This window comes from Callorhinchus milii, unplaced genomic scaffold (genome assembly GCF_018977255.1).
Source record: "Callorhinchus milii isolate IMCB2004 unplaced genomic scaffold, IMCB_Cmil_1.0 Scaffold1388, whole genome shotgun sequence".
In the NCBI taxonomy this organism is placed as follows: Eukaryota; Metazoa; Chordata; class Chondrichthyes; order Chimaeriformes; family Callorhinchidae; genus Callorhinchus; species Callorhinchus milii.
Genome location: NW_024706129.1, coordinates 1 through 12,291, shown reverse-complemented (window position 1 = coordinate 12,291; position 12,291 = coordinate 1). Strand labels below are relative to the sequence as shown.

The following is a 12,291-nucleotide window of genomic DNA, read 5'->3' as shown; positions in this document are numbered from 1 at the left end:
AGAAAGTAATAATAATTCTTATAATAATAATCCTTGCATTTGACGTAGCGCTTTTCATGTCGGGAGGACGTCCCACAGCGCTTCACATAACACACTGTAAAGTGAATTGACAGTATATTTGTGGCAACCAGGGAATAGTAAACAGCTGCAAACTGAAATGATAATAATAATAATAATCCTTGCATTTGATATCGCGCTTTTCACGTCGGGAGGACGGCTCAAAGCGCTTCACAGAACACACTGTGAAGTGAATTGACTGTATATTTGTGGGCGAACGCGGCAGCCAATTGCGCACAGCAATGTCCCACAAGCAGTCGTAGATTGAAAATGACCAATTTATTATTGTTTTCGGTTTTGGAGGCATTATTATTAGGCTCTGTGTGGAGCAAGGAAACTTGCCCAAGATTTCGCCCTCTGCCTGGAATTGAACTCAGGTTTCTCGCTTGCAAAGCGAGTGCTCTAACCACTGAGCTACAGGACGCCTTGATGGCAATGAATACGTTACAACTTCTCTTGGTGCAATATTTAGCTTTCAGTTTCTGGCAGCAAATCGCAACAAAGCGATCGAAAGTGAACGCGACAGTGAAGCAGACAGAAGTCTCTGTGACCGCCACCAGCAGCACCAGTCGGAGGCGGCAGACGGGAGATATGGTGTCAAAGGTAGGATCTGAACCTATCAAGGATAACAAGATGAAGGTTCCAGTTAAGTTGAGTGGAGGTGAGACTCCAGGACCAATGCTGTCTTTACAAATTGTCCTCGGACATCATATCCAGGATGAGAGCTTACTTTCTCTAGTTCAATGTGAACAAGACACTTTTGCTTGGGTTACCTGAGCGCCTGCATACCGTAGGTGCTACAGGATCATTCTTCATGGAGGCACTGTACACCTCACGGATCCAATACGAAACCGTGTTATTCTGCTCTGTTCTCAAAGCTCCTGGATACCTCTCATCATCCCAAGACCCGCTCTATCTTTCGCCATCTCCGCAACGTTGCCCAAATCCACCAGAATGTGGCACCCCAGGCCGCCGAGACACTAACCCACAGGATGACCACAACCAGGATCGATTATCCAAACTCCGTGCTTGTCGGCCTCCCCAACTATATCCTCCATACGTTGCGGATAATCCAGAACTCTGCAGCCCATGTCCTCATCCGCAACAGCCTCCGTGACCCTATCACGCCCACCATCATCCGACAAAGTTGGCTCCCATCTCACAGTTCAAAATCCGGGTCCTCCACGTTCAAAGCCTTCTAGGGTTTTGCTGTTTCCTAGCGCTGTGACCTCCTCATCCCATACCAACCTGCATGCTCCATCCCCTCAGCGCTCTCCAGCACACTTCACGTCCCCCGCCAAGCGTGACCCACCATTGCCAGACGGGCCATGCTGCTCTCTGCCTGCACCCTCTGGAACTTTATCCCACCGGCTCTGCATCTCGCGCCTTCCCTTCCTCCTTCAAGACTCCCCTCTTCCACCTTCCTATTATTCACCTACCTTCATCTCCGCTCCCCGCCCACAAGCGTTCCTGATCCCAACCATCATCTCGGGTGCGGATCGATTACTGTTCAGCAGCTTGTGACGTCCAACCCGTATTCACTGCTGTGACACCAAGCTATCCTCAAAGTCAGAAATGCTGAACTTGATGTCAAGCAGCTGAATGACCTTTCTGCACATCTGGTTGACAAGTACAAGCGGACATCCTGGAATTCCTATGTCACAAGATGTGCATTCAGTATCTCAGCCTTTCTGCCATTTTCCCAGAAAATTTTCCATAGAAAATATTGCAAAGAAAATATTGATATGGTCATCTCCTTCGCTCTGCATCGATTTCCCATTCTCAACACATTGTTTCACTATTGCCACTCTGTTCCCACGTCACTTGTTTCGACGATCACTCTATTGTTGATCAATGGTATATTATTATAGGACAGTATATTGTGAATATAACTCCAATTGCAGAACTTGGTTTCCCGACCACGGACTGAACTTTTAGGAATCAGAGTATGAGAATTAGCATTGATTTGGTCTACCTGTAAGGATTAAAACTCCCACACTTAAGCATCATAGGACATCATGATGTATATGTTCCGGGTGGCAAGAAATTGAGCTCTATTAAAGAATTCTTTATTTCCAAGGATGCCTCGGTTCTAAACTGGAGCGAGTTCAAAACGTGAAAATCACACATCGGTTTTGTTTATCAGAAGAATATATATACTCCAGCAACCAGAGTAAATTTGTTCAGTTTCTCTGCGCAATTCTGAAGTTCAGTTTTTTTAAATTTAGAAATGACAACATCCGAAATTCAGTGTTATATACTTCACAGACTGTTTTGCGTTAATTGCCAGCTAATTCCCATCTAAATTATTTGTTCATTCTGACAATTTTCAGTTGATCTGAAGGCGAGCCGCGTTCGAATCTATTAAATTTCATGGAGTTCAAATAGTGTTCGTGACAGTTTAGCACNTTTTTTTACTGCAACGCAGTTCCCACTTGTTTCATTGCTGCTATCGTTTGTGTTGTAACCGGTAGGTCCTTCTTTTCTTTTTCAGCGACGTTCACTTTCTGACTGACTTCAATGGCGCACTCAAGAGTTCCAGAAGGATATCTTGAAAGCGGCTTCAGGTTGTCTTTCAAAAGCGCACCTTTAATTGCAAGTTGATCCCGCTGCAGTAGTCGGAAGCCCATCTTCGCGAGATGGTCAGGATACAGTGAACGATTCCTTCTGTTGATGTCACACAACATCAGTTGTCTATTTTGTTATATATAGATTTCTTTAGAAAAATAACATTATGGGATACGGTACATAAGTAGTAGTATGGGCCATATGATATACGAGCGCCATTAGGTGGTAAGGGGAACGAGATGGACCTCGGTCTTTTTCGTCTTGCATTTAGTATATTCTTATCAATAACCAGTCAACATGGTGGGCAATTGCACATTGCAGTTTCCCACAAACAGTAGTGAATTAAGTGAACACTGATTTCAAAAATGTATGTATATATTTTTTGAAGGTATTATTAAGGTATTAACTTTTGAAGGCTTTCGCTCACAAATATACAGTCAATTCACTTTAGAGCATGTTCTATGAAGCGCTTTGAGACGTCTAGAACAAGTGAAAAGCGCTATATCAAATTCAAGCATTACATTACTATTATTATCCCCAAAGAAGCTATCGGGCAATCGATTAGAAGCGAGATCAAAATTAGCATGAGATAAACAGAGGCGTGCGGAGTCAGGAAAATAGACTAAGACCTTCATTTCCCTTCTGAAAGCTGGACTGGGGTTGGTGTGATCAAGGACGAGAGATGAAGGCAGTTTGATCCACAGTTTGTCAACGTATTGCCTGAAAGCAAATCCACTGGTTGTACTATGGCACTGAGAGCGAGGGACATGCAGAAGTTTGTGGCCGATAGAGCAAGGGGTGGTGGGAGATGGCTGGTGAGGGATAGTGGCTCGGACTTGTAGGTGACTTTAGGAGGTGATCGGCGGGAGATTGCTACCGTCTCACATAAAGAAGGGAAGTGCAGTGAACGTCTAGGTAACACCGACAATATTGTTGAAACGTACTAAGGCCTAGAAATCCCCCAAATCTCATTTCATCACAAAATTGTCATGGAAATGAAGATCCGTTGTAAACGTAAGCATTGAACCAACAGCTGTAAAGCGACGAGGGTGGGTTTCGCACCCACGCGTGCAGAGCTCAATTGATTAGCAGTCCATCGCCTTAACCACTCGGCCACCTCGTCTCCTGCAGTAATTTTCAAAACTTGATTTAACAAACGACATCGCGGTATAACGATGAATCAAAACAATGCATCAGCAATGCCATGATCAAAGGCAAGGATTATTGCTTGACCTTGTTATTGTCATGAAGTGGGATGCCCGCAAAGAAGTTAAACACTATTGAAACGGTAAGTATTTGAACTCGGACCCAATACGTTGTAAGAGGACAGCGACCTGAACGCAGCACAACAAACCACCTTTCTGTTCTGACAAAATCTCATATCGAAGATTGAGACAACAATAATAACGGCCATTTGTATCGTGCCCCACACGCAGCTAATGGACCGGATCACTTATACTGCATCACAAAGGAAGGGAAAATGTTGCCACTATACGAAAATTTTCTACAGGAAAAAGGGAAGTGAAACGGGAGCAGCTCTCTTTGCATCCACTGCACAATTTCGTATTTGCAAATTAAAGCTTATCTGTTATATTGAACATTTGCAAATCTCTGATTAGGCCTAAGCTGGAGCACAGTGCATGATTTGGGGAACCACTGTGTCCGGAAGGACGGCAGAGCCTTGGAAAGCGTAGGCAGGATTGACCAAAACATGCGCAAGCGATGACGGAAGAAAGTTATATGAAGAGGCTATAGAAGTTAGGATAATTCCTCCTTTAGCAGGAACGATGGAGGGAAGAATTAATAGAGTTTGATGAATGAAGTTTTATGTTTTTAAAATAATGAGGGTGTTTGACAGTGCAGATAGTGTGAAAGTGTTCCGTCTGACTGGTAGATTGTACCTTTTTAACTACACTGGATGTGTGTGGCTGCTACGCTTCTGTGGTATCATTTAGGCTTTGCGAATAAGGCATTTTGAAAGAAAACACAACGATAGAGTGTGTTACAATATCGTGCAGCAGAACGATAAATTAAAATGCTTTCTCGCACACTTCTCAGTTGAAAAAGCGTTGCAGGTTAAATCGAAAGGTTTTCGCTTGAATCCGGAATAATATTTACTCAGTTACATTGGAAATCATAATTTCTGTCTTTCCCAACCATGGTTTTGCAAAATCTTACTAATGGAAAGCACTATTGGTAGAAATGAAAACAGAAGATTAAATACCACTATATTTAGCCTTTTTTATGGAAAATCTGATGTCATGCGAATGCAGAGAATCCTTTCATTCAGATCTTTCCCACAAACTGCCATTTTAAGAACTCTTATAATTAAGAAATCGACGTTAACAATGCAACTGGCAACAGCTGCTGCGATGGCCGAGTGGTGAAGGCGTTGGAGTTGAAATCCAATGGGAATTTCCCGCGCAGGTTCGAACCCTGCTCGCAGCGATTTTGCGATGGAATCTCCTGCAGCCATGAAACGGAGATGTGATGATTGTGAAAACAAACTTCATGTATCTTTTTCAATAATGCATCTTATTTGACCTGTTTAAATCAATTCAATGTAAAGCATTCTCCTCGTCAATTTCTAATCAGTTGTGTTGATCGTCTCATTGACAACAAAGTTAGCGCATTCCAGCAGCGATTTCAAGATCCTCATCCTCACCTACAAGGCCATTCACGGCCTTGCTCCCTCCTACCTCTCTGACCTACTATCCCCCTACCTACCTGCCCGTACCCTACGATCCTCTGCCTCCCGTCTGCTCCACAACCCCCGCCCCAACCGCCCTACCTTCGGTGGCCGGGCCTTCAGCCTCTCAGCCCCTAGACTTTGGAACTCTATCCCCCAGTGCCTTCGCCTTGCCTCCTCCCTTTCCTCCTTCGAGGCCGGTCTCAAGACCTTTCTCTTTGACCGAGCCTTCGGCTCCCCTCTCGACTCTCTACCCCCTCCTTGCTCCCTTCCTTCCCTCCCCTAACCCTGACCATTTCCCCCTGCTCGGGTCCTGACCCAGCTGTACAGCGCCTTGGAACGTCCTCCTGACGTGAAAGGCGCTCTGTAAATGGAATATTGTTGTTGTTGTTGTTTTAGTCAGACAAAACGACAACAACAAAAAAAAAACGATTACATTTGCACTGCGCCTTTCCTTCAGGAGAACTTCCCAAGCATCTGGAAACTGTTAACGTACGCAACTTGCTACGAATACCAAAAGAAGGAGAATCTTTGCATCTGTTATAGTTTCCTTTCGGTTCGATAAGACACATCAAATCGCTGAAAAGGACACACTCACAAAGTCCCACATTTTTTCTGGCGAAGTTCCATGTCAATAAAATTATACAAACTACATAAGCAATGTCTCCGTCGCCGTTTGTTGGTGGAATAAGTAAGATCAACTTGCAAAATGTCACAAAGGCTGGACAGCCCAAACGATCCGGTCATGTTTTAGACACCCTAATACGTTTTTTGTTATAAATTGTTCTCATGGACAACACGATACTAATCGGATTGTATTATGGTAAATATGGATAGCACCTGCGGAAGGATAGTGTTATTTGGAGGTTGACGAGAACCACGGGGCACGGCCCTTGAGCGCATGAGAGTAACTGAAGATCTTTTACAGCTCGACCCGCAGAGCTAATCATTGCAATAAATGCTTCAAAATCTCTTGGCTGGAAAAAGTCAACGCATTAGAATTGTGCTGTGTTTAGCAGAAGCCAAGTGAAGAACAATCATCGATGTCAATGACTGGATGAAACTCCATTTCCCGCCGATGAGTCAATCTGGCAGTTCTGCCAAACACTGAGCCCTAAAGATTTGTGGACACGTCCTTTTCAGAAAAAGGACAATCGACATCGTCAGAGAGGATTGCCTTGATTGCGTAATTTCATTGCAATGCAACAACCGTGGATCCAGCTCAGCTGCCAGAAGACTCCCTCATACCCTTATCCCAGCAGAGTAATGTTTTGTTCAGTTGATTTAATCTTAGCCATTTCTAGATGATCGGCCTTATGGGACTTTCCTATCTTACTGTGTCAATGCAAATCTATCCAATGTCTTGGATTCAGTACATCCTTTGCTTTTCAACATGATGAGATATCACAACCTTTCAGAAAAGCTGTATAAACCAGGCACAATATTCAAGATAATGTACATTTACTATCCTTTACTGGCTGCTATTGGTGTTCCAGGAGCGTCTTCNAAAAATAGATTGAAATCATGTATTGTACAGGAGTGAAAATTTACTCAAACTATTCTAGGTTGGCAGCTATTGTCACAAATGGAGAGGGAGTATGTCTACTGCATGTAGATTTCTCTTACTTGGTTAGTTTATTTATTTTATTTGCATTTCAGTGGGAGCCAAGTTTGATTATTTTACAGATGATGATCTTAAAATAACTGCCAGAAAATCGGCTCCTAATTGAAGAAACTATGATTAGAGTTTGTCAAATTCTAAGTATCGAAACCACTGTCTACAAATGCGGACCAGCTACCATATCTTCTTCGTTGTGGCTTTCATATTACCATATATATTTATATCATAGGCGGAGAGAACTCCGTGACTGCATCGTCCCTCAGCAATCTAATAACAACTGCCCGAAATTATCCTCATACAGCTTGAAGACATTTTTCCTCACATAGATATATTATATTAGTATTGTCCAAGACTCAAGTCATAGCGGTGCATATTCTATCTATGTGAATGTACGTGCTTTCATCATTTTGTTGGAGATTCGTCAAACGCGTACATTGAAATTTGTTGTGTATGTGCAATCTGTAGGCGAAACGCAGCCAAATTGAGACATCACAGTAACTTACAAATAGCCATGAATGAATGATGAACTGCTGTTCTGCGAATGTTTGCCAAGAGACAGGGAGAAACTCCCTTTCATTTTCCAAAGTGTCGCAGTTTACTTAAACGTTTTCCTGAATAGACTTTAGCATCTGTTGTTCATGTTACATGCGAAGTAGCGAACTTCTGAAAATACAATATTTCCTCAGCATCAAGCAGCATTTTTTGCAGGTCAGGCAGCAGCAATGCAGAGAGGAATGTGCGTTAAACGTTCAGGTCGTCAGTACAAAGCCTGACTTGAGATTGAACTGAAGCTGAATACAAATTGGAATTTTTTTTTGCCATATGATATTTTATCCATAGAATAGAAAAAATTATTTTATTTCTGGGTAATATATATGAGGCTGATATTATCTTGTGGTTTATATATTGGAAGCGATACAGGTGTAAATGAAATAGACCAGTTTACATCATGTCAAAATTGTTGGATTCTTTACGAAGGATTGACCTATTTGTGGAGTCCTGTATCTCAATGGTAAGAGCACTCGCTTTGGAAGCGAGAGACCTGAGTTCAATTCCAGGCAGGACGAAACCTTGGGCAAGTTTCCTTACTCCACACGCCTAATAATAATCCTTCCTGAAACCAAAAACAATAATAAAATTGGTCATTTTTCAATCTACGACTGTTTGTGGGACATTGCTGTGCGCAATTGGCTGCCGCGCTCGCACACAAATATACAGACAGTTCACTTTACAGTGTGTTCTGTGAAGCACTTTGTGACCTCCTCCCGACGTCAAAAGCGCTGCATCAAATGCAAGGATAATTATAATTATTATTATTATTATTCTGTCATGATGCTACATTTGTGTCAATACCATGCTTCTGGTTTGAATTGGGCAGCAAATGACCTATTTCTTTCTTACAGTTTAGTTAATTGCGATCGTAATCCTACGCTCGGGGAAGGTGGGGGAAGGTGTGGTCTCTCCAGATGTATCTCTCGCTACCTTCCCCTGGTACACCACCCACCTCCGCTCACTGAAATGCCAGGTGCGGGCTGCTGAGCGCACCTTTGTCAAATCTGGCCTAACGGTCCACCGACAAATCTGGCTGGACCTCCTCAAAATTTACCGCTCCACTCTAACCTCGGCCAAGTCGTCCTTCTACTCCAGGATTATCCTGGAGGCGAAGAAAAACCCCAGGCTACTGATTTCCACCACATCCCGACTCCTCCGTCCCCCCCGCCACCCCGCGCAGGTCATCTCCTCCAACCTTCACTGCGAGGAGATGCTGGATTTCCTTGAATCCAAGATCAAGGGAATCCGCTCCGCGGTCACTTCCCCTCCAACTTCCACCCACCACCCACCCCTTCCCTCCCACACTCCGACTCCTACCCATCCTCCCCTACACACCTTCGTACCCGTTTCCCCACCCTCTGTCACTGAACTCATCCTATCCCTAAAACCAACCACCTGCTCCCTTGACCCCATCCCCACTCCACTCCTTATCTCCCAGCTCCATTTTCTTGCCCCACACATCACTGACATCATAAACCTGTCCCTCTCCTCTGGCTCTGTCCCCATTCCATTAAAAACTGCCATCATCACGCCCACCCTGAAAAAACCCTCCCTTGATGCGTCGCAGCTATCAAGCTACCGGCCCATCTCCAAACTCCCCTTGCTCTCCAAGGTCTTGGAAAGAGTTGTCGCCTCCCAACTGCGCTCTTTCCTCTCCACCCATTCTCTTTTCGAACCCCTTCAGTCAGGTTTCCGTGCTGCTCATAGCACAGAAACTGCCCTGGTCAAGGTCACCAATGATATCCTGACCATCTGTGACCAGGGCTCCCTCTGTCTCCTCGTCCTCCTCGACCTATCGGCAGCATTCGATACGGTCGACCACGCTATCCTACTCCACCGCTTGTCCTCCCACCTCAACCTTCAAGGCACTGTCCTTGAATGGTTTAGCTCTTACCTTTCCCACCGTCTTCACTTCGTCTCAACGAATGGCTTCTCCTCCACCCCCCGTACTGTCTCATGTGGTGTCCCTCAGGGCTCTGTCCTCGGTCCCCTCCTCTTCACCCTCTATATGCTCCCCCTTGGTGACATCATCCGCAAACATGTGGTTAACTTCCACATGTATGCGGATGACACCCAACTCTACCTTTCCTCCTCTACTCTCAACTCCACCACCACCGATGTCCTGACAGCCTGCCTGTCCGACATCGAGTCCTGGACGAGAGACAACTTTCTTCAGCTCAACGTGTGAAAAACCAAGGCCCTCCTGATTGGCTCACGTCAGCGCCTCCGCACCTCAGGCGCTGACACCATCAGCATCCAAGGCTGCACTCTCCACCTCTCAAAGCCAGTCAGGAACCTCGGCGTTTTGTTCGACCCTGAGCTGTCCTTTCTCCCTCACATCCGCACCACAACTGGCACCGCCTTCCATCACCTCCGGAATATCGCCAGATTACGGCACTACCTCACCCCTCACGCCGCTGAAACCCTGGTTCACGCCTTTGTCACCTCAAGGCTGGACAATGGGAACTCTCTCCTCGCCGGCCTTCCCGCCACCTCCCTCCACATGCTGCAGGTCATTCAGAACTCTGCAGCTCGTGTACTGTCCCGCACCAGGCTTCGCGATCACATCACTCCCACCCTCGCTCGCCTCCACTGGCTCCCCATCCCCCAGAGGATTGATTTCAAGATCCTCATCCTCACCTACAAGGCCATTCACGGCCTCGCTCCCTCCTACCTCTCCAACCTACTATCCCCCTACCTACCTGCCCGTACCCTCCGTTCCTCTGGCTCCGGTCTGCTCCACGTCCCCCGCCCCAACCGCCCTACTATCGGTGGTCGGGCCTTCAGCCTCTCAGCCCCCAGGCTCTGGAACTCCATCCCCCAGTGCCTTCGCCTTGCTTCCTCCCTTTCCTCCTTCAAGGCCGGTCTCAAAACCTTTCTCTTTGACCGTTCCTTCAGCTCCCCTCTCGACTCTCTTCCTCCTCCTCGCTCCCTCCCTTCCCTCCCCTCACCCTGACCATTGCCCCCCTCCTCTCTCACTCCCTTCCCTCCCCTCACCCTGACCATTTCCCCCCTGCTCGGGTCATGACCCAACTATGCAGCGCCTTGGGACGTCCTCCTGACGTGAAACGCGCTCTATAAATGGAATCTTGTTGTTGTTGTTGTTCTGTCCGTGTCAGCAGCCGATCTACTCGTTATTGTCAGCCATGTGATATTGCCTCGACAAAATTATCTTTATTTCCCAATTTGCTTCCTGGAACTCACTCCCGTATGTTCGCTCGGAACTAGTCTGCTTTGTGCAGCCAGTTACTTATCTGTGTGGCTAACAGACGTCTTCACCTTTGATCGCTTAGTAGCCATTTGCTGTCAGAAGCTCACAAAATATTGCACCGAGAGAACAGCGGCTGTGGTGATAGGAACAGTTTGTGCACGGAGCTGCTTCGGAAAAATTCACTGGTAATTTAGTTATCAACCTTGGTATATAATTGATAATTTGCCTTGGTTCTGCAAGACAATTGAAAGCGTTTATGGTTCATGGGCCTGTGAGGTTTTTTCCTGGTCTCACACCTCACTCACCCCTTTTGTTTCCTTCGTTCTGATTTTGATGCTCAACACCCTGACAATCAGTCACATATTAGCCGCTTACAGAGACCGCAGATCTTCTCGGCCACAAAAGCACTGAAAATTTTAATGACCCACAGATGGTCAACAGGAAAAAATCCATCGTAATTCTTTTCGCTATATCCGGGAGTTTTATAATTTTGTGGACATTCATTTTATATTTTTTCTACAGAAGATTGTAAATTATTATATTTACTCCGGCTACACTGATCCAATCTATGTTCTGTATGAAACTGGATGCATGCTGCATCTTCCCAGTAGCTGCACAAACACGTCTATTTATGCTTCGGGTCCGGCAAAATTCCGAGATGAATTGAAAAATGGAGGAAAATATCCCTTAAAATTGATACGCAAATTGTTGCAATAATGAGAAAATACTGCCCCAAATCATACCTGATTAGAAAAATAGTTTGTGCGTATAAGTGCATTATGCCTTTGCTTCTGTCCCAAGTGCTGTGCAGCCCCTATGCACAACTCTGCTGCGTTGTCAGCCTCCAGGAACGGCACCACGTCTTGGCTTGGCCTCAATGGCTCCCTATGTCTTATTGGATTGAGTTCACTCGTAAAGATCCCGCCCTTGTATTGACCCACCGATCTCTGAAACCGCATTCCCTCACACTAACAGATATGTTCCTTTCGCTCACCCAGCACTGTTCGACTCCTTCGCACCCGCTCTGGCCGACCCACCATAATCGTTTGACGTACCAGGAAATTTGCGCAAACTCTCTGTTACTTCTTTCGCAATAACCACCAAATTGCTCCCTCTCACTCCTCAATTTAAGTTCGTTCCCTGAAGGCAGTTTGACTGTTTAGACAAATAAGCAGGTTTGAGAGTAATTCAAAGTAAATGTTTTAGATCTTACACTCAAACTGTCCATTGTATGTCCACAGCATCTGACCAGGAGCCTCATGGTCCAAACTGTGCCATCATTTCCCGAAGTTCAGTCATGTTTTACCTGCTATTGAATCGTTTCCATCCGCATGAAAGTCACTCCACTGACTCCCCATCCGCCAAAGGATCGAGTTCAAGATCCTGGTCCTCACCTTTAACGCAATCGATGGTCTTGCCCCCACCCAACTCTCTGACCTACTGACTCCATACCAACTTGCCTACTCCCTCCGTTCAGCTGTCTCCGGCCTTCTGCAAGTTTCTCGCCCGACCCGCCTTACCATCGGTAGCCGGGCTTTCAGCTTCTCTGCCCCCATAATCTGGAAGGCCATCCCACGGTGCCTTCGCTTGCTT

General features: G+C 45.7%; 2 non-coding genes across 2 annotated transcripts; one reads left to right on the top strand and one right to left on the bottom strand.

Moving 5' to 3' along the window:
* Positions 1-3,666: 3,666 nt before the first annotated feature.
* trnas-gcu lies at positions 3,667-3,748 on the bottom strand. Its single transcript has one exon. It is a non-coding gene; the product is annotated as a tRNA-Ser (tRNA).
* A 1,243-nt stretch (positions 3,749-4,991) lies between these two features.
* Positions 4,992-5,073, top strand: trnas-uga. Its single transcript has one exon. It is a non-coding gene; the product is annotated as a tRNA-Ser (tRNA).
* The last annotated feature ends 7,218 nt before the right edge of the window (positions 5,074-12,291 follow it).